The sequence below is a fragment of the Canis lupus genome, chromosome X (assembly GCF_003254725.2).
Source record: "Canis lupus dingo isolate Sandy chromosome X, ASM325472v2, whole genome shotgun sequence".
NCBI lineage: Eukaryota > Metazoa > Chordata > Mammalia > Carnivora > Canidae > Canis > Canis lupus.
In genome coordinates this window covers 31,788,949-31,796,784 of record NC_064281.1, presented here as the reverse complement: position 1 = coordinate 31,796,784, position 7,836 = coordinate 31,788,949, and the positions used below count along the sequence as shown (strand labels likewise).

The 7,836-nt window shown below is 41.6% G+C and overlaps 1 pseudogene; it reads right to left on the bottom strand.

Annotated features, from left to right (window-relative positions):
- Positions 1 to 1,210: 1,210 nt before the first annotated feature.
- Positions 1,211 to 4,919, bottom strand: LOC112655456 (dnaJ homolog subfamily C member 14-like; annotated as a pseudogene).
- Between the last annotated feature and the right edge of the window lie 2,917 nt (positions 4,920 to 7,836).

The window sequence follows — 7,836 nt, the reverse complement described above, 5'->3', positions numbered from 1 at the left end:
TATGGGAATGTAAATTGTTAAAACCATTATACAGTATATGAAGGTTCCTCAAAAAATGAAAAAATATTGATAGACTGAGCACTGGGTGTTATACTATATGCTGGCAAATTGAATTTAAATTAAAAAAAAATAAAAAGTGAACCACAATGCCACTTCTGGGTATATATACAAAAGAAATGAAATCAGTATCTTGGGGCACCCGGGTGGCTCAGTTGCATAAGCATCTGCCTTCAGCTTAGGTCATGATCCCAGGGTCCAGGGATCGAGCCTCACATCAGGTTCCCTGCTCAGCCTGCTTCTCCCTGTCCCTCTGCCTGCTGCTTTCCCTGCTTGTGCTCTTTCTCGCTGTCAAATAAGTAAAAAAAGAAAAAGAAAAAGAAAAGGAAACCAGCATCTCAAAGGGGTTATCAGCACTCCAATTTTCACTGCAGCGCTATTCACAATAGCCAAGATATGGAAGAAACCTAAATTTCTACTGGCAGATGAATGGATAAAGAAATGTGGTAAATATAATATTTCTGTGTGTGTATGTATTAAGAAGGAAATCCTGCCATTTGTGAAAATAGTGTAATATGCAAGACACAAAAAGACAAATACTGCCTGATCTCATTTACATATGGAATATAAATAATCAAACTCATAAAAACAGAGAGTAGAACGGTGGTTGCTAGGGGGAGTTAAAAACAAGGAGGTGATGGTCAAAGGGTATAAATTTTTAGTTATGCAAAATGTGACCAAAATTAACAATACTGTATTATATACCTGAAATTTACTAAGTGGGTAGATCTTTAGTGTTCTTTTACCATACACACAAAAACAAAACAAGAAAATGATAACTATGTGAGGTGATGGATATGTTTATTAGCCTAACTGTGATTATTTCACAATATATAAGCCTACAAAAACATCAAGTTGTGTACTTTAAATACATAAAATTAAAAATATATATATAAAATTTTTATTTGTTAATTGTAACTCAATAAAACTGGAAGAAATTAATATATTCGATTTCAAAGACAACTCAATTTCATTTGCTTAGCACATCTATATGTAATTTCCAACAGAGGAGCAATTTCCCACTGTGTTAAATTTTGAAATGTATTTAAAAAGGATAAAAAAAATACCAGCACTTTATAGTCACTTGCTGGCGAAAAGTGCCTCTGAAATTATTTATGAAGTGGGAAATATGAGATTTTAATAACATGGACTATAAACCAGTTTCTGGTAACATCTAGCATTTGTATGACATTAGGGGATATTTAGTGTGTAAATATGTTAAATAGCATACTTTGTGTTATGTTAGCACTTTTATTAAAGACCCTAGAGCATTTTAAATAGGCTTATGAAAATTTTCAATTCTCTCTTCTGATTAGGGCAATGCTCAAATTTCATACCTAGTATTTCCTTCATAGTTCTATAATAGTTACAGTAGAGAGGCACCAGGGTTGCTCAGTGGTTGGGCGTCTGCCTTTGGCTCAGGGCATGATTCCAGTCCTGGGATTGAGTTTCACATCAGGCTCCCTATAGGGAGCCTGCTTCTCCCTCTGCCTATGTCTCTGCCTCTCTCTCTGTCTCTCATAAATAAATAACAAAATTAAAAAAGAATAGTTGCAATAGAGAATTATATGGTAAGTGAATCTGACTGTTGACTAGAAAAATAGATTTATTAAGAATGACCATAGACTAGAAATTTTTAATAAATCAAAAAATATACATATAAACCATGTATTATCACCATCTGTTCTTTGACCCTAAAAGATAAATCAAGTCTCTAGGGATGGAAAGCTTTTGTATAGTGCTCTGTCAGAGTTTACAGTCATATATTCTACTACTAATGAAAACAATCAGAGGACCTCTACCACCACCCCAAACACTCAGAGTCAATAGAACATGTTAAGGTACACAATTTCAGAAATCACAGTGTTCTTTCTGGTTGCTGTTTTGCTCTCACAAATTGACACTATTAACACAATTTCTTTATCAATCAGTTCTCTCTGAACTAACAGGTTAGTCTCTTTATGGCTTCCACTGTGAACTACAATTAATTTAATTTTTACTATGCATTCATTTGTCTGAGGGGTGATTGTAACTGGTTATGGGAAGACCTAGGTAAGATTAATTTTCTTTCTTTTGAGATTAAAATTTTCTTTTTTAAATAAAAATAAACAATCAAAACTCCATCCTGTGCTATACACAGCTCTTCTGACTGCCTGACATTGATCTGAGGAAAGAAGAGAAGGGGTGTCAACATTGAAAGGGCCTCCTCACTTTCTTCCGCCACTTCAGTTTGGCTTCTCCTTTGGGTAGTGTGCTGTTGGGCTTAGAGGCTGCAGTGGCCCCAGGGCCAGGCTGAGGAGCTGCAAATAATTTCCCATTGGACATCTAGCCTGGGATTACTTGAAAGATCCTGCTCAAGAAATCCTGAAAGTCAGCAGGAGGGGCATCTGGGGTTTCTCTCTGCCGACCACTGGTGCCTGGAATCTGAGAACCAAAGGAGATGTGATAGGGGACTCTGGGTATCTGGGGAAATTCCCACATGCTGGCATCCAGCCCATTCTGTGATATACACCTTTCCATCCATCAGTGCAAAATAGGTGATCTTGAGGCCCAACATGCTTGACTCTGCCCAAAAGTCTCCTTCCTCAGCAAGATGCAGTCCATTACACTCAGCACAGTATCTGGCACTCTTAGGTTCCCGGTCAATTTCAATCCTTCTATGCATTCCTTGGTATCGGCTGCACATCACAGTATTCATTTCTTCTTTCTTCTTCTTTCTTCTTTTCTTTCTTCTTTTTCCTCCTCCTCCTCCTCCTCCTCCTCCTCCTCCTCCTCCTCCTCCTCCTCCTCCTTAGGTTCCTGGTCAATTTCAAACCTCCTATGCATTCCTTGGTATCGGCTGCACATCACAGTATTCATTATTTCTTCTTCTTCTTCTTCTTCTTCTTCTTCTTCTTCTTCTTCTTCTTCTCTTCTTCTTCTTTCTTCTTCTTCTTCTTTCTTCTTCTTCTTCTTTCTTCTTCTTTTCTTCTTCTTTCTTCTTCTTCTTCTTTTTTTTTTTTTCTCCATTGCTTCTTTGAGGTCATCCTGCAGCTTGGACAGAAATTCATTCACTGACCAGCTTAGCTCATTCTCTACCATTCGTTTCATTTCATATTCTTTCCACCTTTCAGGGTTGCTGACAAAGTCCCAAGCTGCCCACAAAACCTTGAAGGCCTCCTCAGCCCGGGGATGATGATTTTTGTCAGTATGAACATCATTGCCAGCTGCCTATAGGCCTTCTTCAGTTCAACATCTGATGCTGTGGCTTCAACCCCCAACACATGAAAAGGGTTTAGCTTATCCTCAGAAACCCCAGCCATGGTCAAGAGTCGAGCTACTTCTTCTTAAGGCTGGCAGTTGTGACCACCAGCTACAGGTGCATTCTCCTGCCTGTTAGTCCTTGGCTTGACCCAAGGCAACTCCAGCCAACCCTACTGAAACATTTTTACCAACTGCTGCAATGGCCTGCTATCTCTTAACAGAATCAGGCAATGCTGCAAGGTGGGAAAACCCAGCCAAAAAAAGAGCCAACTGGCTTTACCCCTCCAGCCTAACCGGTCATCCAGTCCCACCAAACTGTAGACAGCCCAACAAGAGGGCCAGAACCAGGAGTAGCAAAGCACCAGTAGCCTAAGACAACAGGTGAACAGCCCTGCCCCATAGCAACATCGTTGGCTCAAAAATTGGAACATCACCTGGGCCCAGGCCCTCAGCCGCCCTGCTCAGACTCCCAACCAGACTCGAAAAAGGTCCACATCACTGCCTTTCAGCTGCTTGCATGCATAGATGAGATGGTCACAAGTTTCCAAGTACTCTACCACCAATACCAGCAGTTCAATCAGCCACCAGAAGCCTGCCTGTCCAAGCTGACACAGTTCTTCTGCTCCCCATAATCCCAGGTCTCTGCGCTTATCTGTCTGACTTTGTTTCTGGCCCAGCCGATGTGGGCCAGAGGATCTGGGATCTCTGCATCCACCTCCCGAGTATCCTCCTTGGTCAGAATGTGGTGCCGCTGTTTCTGGGTTGGAGGTTTCTTCCCACTGGGCACACGTGAAAAATCACTGGGGAACTTAAGAGGTTCCTCCTCATCATATTCCTCTTCCAACTCTTCATCTTCCCCCCTAAACTGGAGAGGTACAATGGTGGCAAAAGTTGCTAGAAGAGCTATCTCCTCCCTCAGAGTAAGGTCCTTCAGGGATTCCAGGAGTTCCCTGGCAGTTGCAAGCAGATGGAATGAGAAGAAAAGAAGGGTTCCGGGATCCCTGGGTGGCGCAGCGGTTTAGCGCCTGTCTTTGGCCCAGGGCGCGATCCTGGAGACCCAGGATCGAATCCCACATCGGGCTCCCGGTGCATGGAGCCTGCTTCTCCCTCTGCCTGTGTCTCTGCCTCTCTCTCTCTCTCTCTCTCTCTCTCTGTGACTATCATAAATAAATAAAAATTAAAAAAAAAATTAAAAAAAAAAAGAAGGGTTCCCATCTTCCTGGTACCCAGCCTCATTCTCTCTTGAGAGTTCCTGATCCACTCTTGACTCTTCTTCTGAAGATGCCTCACTCTGATCAGGGTCTTCTCCATCCCTGGGGGTCCAGGACCCTTTGGGGGGCCATGGCTTGGATTCAACCAGTGGGCTGCATGTACTTGGGACTAGAGTGCTCTATGAGGCAGCAGGTACTATTGGGAGCAGGCCTCCCTGAGTCCTGAGAATGAAAGTATTTCAGGGTCCACAGAGGATAAGGTAAGGCTGAGAGGAGGACTAATGCTTTCACTCTCCATTGAAAAGGTCACATCTGGGGATCCCTGGGTGGCGCAGCGGTTTGGCGTCTGCCTTTGGCCCAGGGCGCGATCCTGGAGACCCGGGATCGAATCCCACGTCGGGCTCCCGGTGCATGGAGCCTGCTTCTCCCTCTGCCTATGTCTCTGTCCCCCTCTCTCTCTCTCTCTCTGTGTGACTATCATAAATAAATAAAGAAAAAAAAATATTTAAAAAAAAAAAAAGAAAAGGTCACATCTTGGGCTGCCTCTCCCTTCAAACTTAAACAAGACTCTAGGAACTTGGCCTTATAATGGGCTCTGACAGAGGGAAGCCCTGAAGAGCTTGATAAAAGGGGCTCACCGCAGCTCTCAAGCCAGCAGATGCTGTGGTGGATCAATTGCAATCAGTAACTTGTCACCACTGGAGACCAAGTTGAGGTCCAATTGTTCTGACCAAATTAAGAGATAAGATTACTAACTGAATCAGAGACTTCAGCCATGACTGTGAGCAGGGTTAATCACACCCAATGTTTACAAAGAATCTTATCCCAGAGACTAGAAGAATAGAGAGTATCAAATCTGAGGACTTTGGCTTTTTGTCATGTCAGGGAGATAAGTTAAAATCCTTCCCTCTTTTACCCTGGTACCATCTTCAGGAAGGAAGGAAGGGGAAGGGAAGGCTCTCTGAAAGATTAAATATTTTCTTCAAAATTTGATGATGTGCATTGTCTGCATATCTGAATGATGCTCCTCAATATTTTTGGATCACACTATCTTCAAACAAAATTGAATATTTAGTGATTTTTTTCTCCATTGACAAGTGGTGGGAAGGGTGGTCTTTGAATGACAAAACAAATTACATTTTATTTTGACTGACCATGCCAAAAGAGTATAGAAAGTGCTTCCTTAAGTTTATCTCTTTGGCAATGGTTCCTCCTAATTTCTTCTCTGTTAAGTAGGTAAGGGATCCCTGGGTGGCTCAGCAGTTTAGCACTTCCCTTCAGCCCAGGGCGTGATCCTAGAGTCCCGAGTTCGAGTACCGAGTTCGAGTACCGTTTCAGGTTCCCTGCATGGAGCCTGCTTCTCTCTCTGCCTGTGTCTCTGCCTCTGTGTGTGTGTGTCTCTCCATGAATAAATGAATAAAATCTTTTTAAAAAATACTTATTAAGTAGGTCAGTGAGAAAGAGAGAGAACATTACAGGATCCTTGTGTTTCTGACATAGTTTATGCAGTGGAATTGATGTGCAAATGTCTACTTATCTTAAGATAAAAGATTAAGAGAAGGAGCTCTAAGCTGCATCTTCAAAATACAAATCAGTTTTTAAAAATATTTTGTTTATTTGAGAGAGAGAGAGAGAGAGAGAGAATGAGTGGGGGGGAGGGGCAGAGGTAAAGGGAGAAGCAGACTCCCCACTGAGTAGGGAGCTGAAGGCAGATGCTTACCATGACCTGAGCTGAATGCAGATGCTAACCTGACTGAGCTACTCAGGTACCCCACAGATTAGTTTTTAATCAAAGTATAGTCTACTGAGTGTTTACAGCTGTAAATAAAATAGTAAGTGTTCACCCTGGTTATTGGCCTGTTCAGGCCTATTTCTTCCTGTTCCAGTTTTGGTAGTTTGTGGCTTTCCAGGAATGCGTCCATTTCTTCTAGATTGCCTAATTTATTGGCGTATAGCTGCTCATAATATGTTTTTAAAATCGTTTTTATTTCCTTGGTGTTGGTAGTGATCTCTCCTTTCTCATTCATGATTTTATTAATTTGAGTCTTCTCTCTCTTCTTTTTAATAAGGTTGGCTAATGGTTTATCTATCTTATTAATTCTTTCAAAGAACCAACTCCTGGTTCTGTTGATCTGTTCCACAGTTCTTCTGGTCTCGATTTCATTGAGTTCTGCTTGAATTTTAATTAACTCTCTTCTTCTGCTGGGCGTAGGGTCCATCTGCTGTTTTTTCTCTAGCTCCTTTACGTGTAAGGTTAGCTTTTGTATTTGAGTTCTTTCCAGTTTTTGAATGGATGCTTGTATTGCGATGTATTTCCCCCTTAGGACTGCTTTTGCTGCATCCCAAAGATTTTGAACGGTTGTATCTTCATTCTCATTAGTTTCCATGAATCTTTTTAATTCTTCCTTAATTTCCTGGTTGACCCTTTCATCTTTCAGCAGGATAGTCCTTAACCTCCACGTGTTTGAGGTCCTTCGAAACTTCTTGTTGTGATTTAGTTCTAATTTCAAGGCATTATGGTCTGAGAATATGCAGGGGACGATCCCAATCTTTTGGTATCGGTTCAGACCTGATTTGTGACCCAGTATGTGGTCTATTCTGGAGAAAGTTCCATGTGCACTTGAGAAGAATGTGTATTCAGTTGAGTTTGGATGTAAAGTTCTGTAGATATCTGTGAAATCCATCTGGTCCAGTGTATCATTTAAAGCTCTCGTTTCTTTGGAGATGTTGTGCTTAGAAGACCTTGATAGAAGCGCGAACTCTTCTCACTGTAGCATTCCAGCCGTTCTCTCTTTAAATCTCAGGCCGAATTTGTAGATTTTCAGGATGATTTGAAGGTTATCTAGGTAATTTGGTGGGGACAGGTGATTTGGGGACCCTACTCTTCTGCCATCTTGCCCCTCCTCTTCCAATAGTAAGTGTTCAGTACAAGATATCATCAGTGTGAAATCTGTCCTCTCATGTTCCCTGTCCAGTCTGTTATATATTAAACCAGATCTCCACCATTATTTTAAGTGATATTGTCAGGCTTTCATGTCTATCAGTCTATTAGATCTTTTTTGGTTTCACTAGTGTCTTCCTGGCTTGGACCACACATGCAGTTGTGTTAATGACGAAAATCAAATTTTGTGCCCTATGTTGACATTCTCCAGAGAAGAACCATCAAAAACATCGACAGTCAATAAAGTGAAATTTGTTGTTGCAACATGGGAGACTAAATCAGGAGGACCAGTGAGATACTCCATTAATAAGGATTTGGGGGATTTTTCTAGGATTTGAATTTATGCTGATCGATTTAGGGATGCCCTCAAAAAGTGAATGTCTG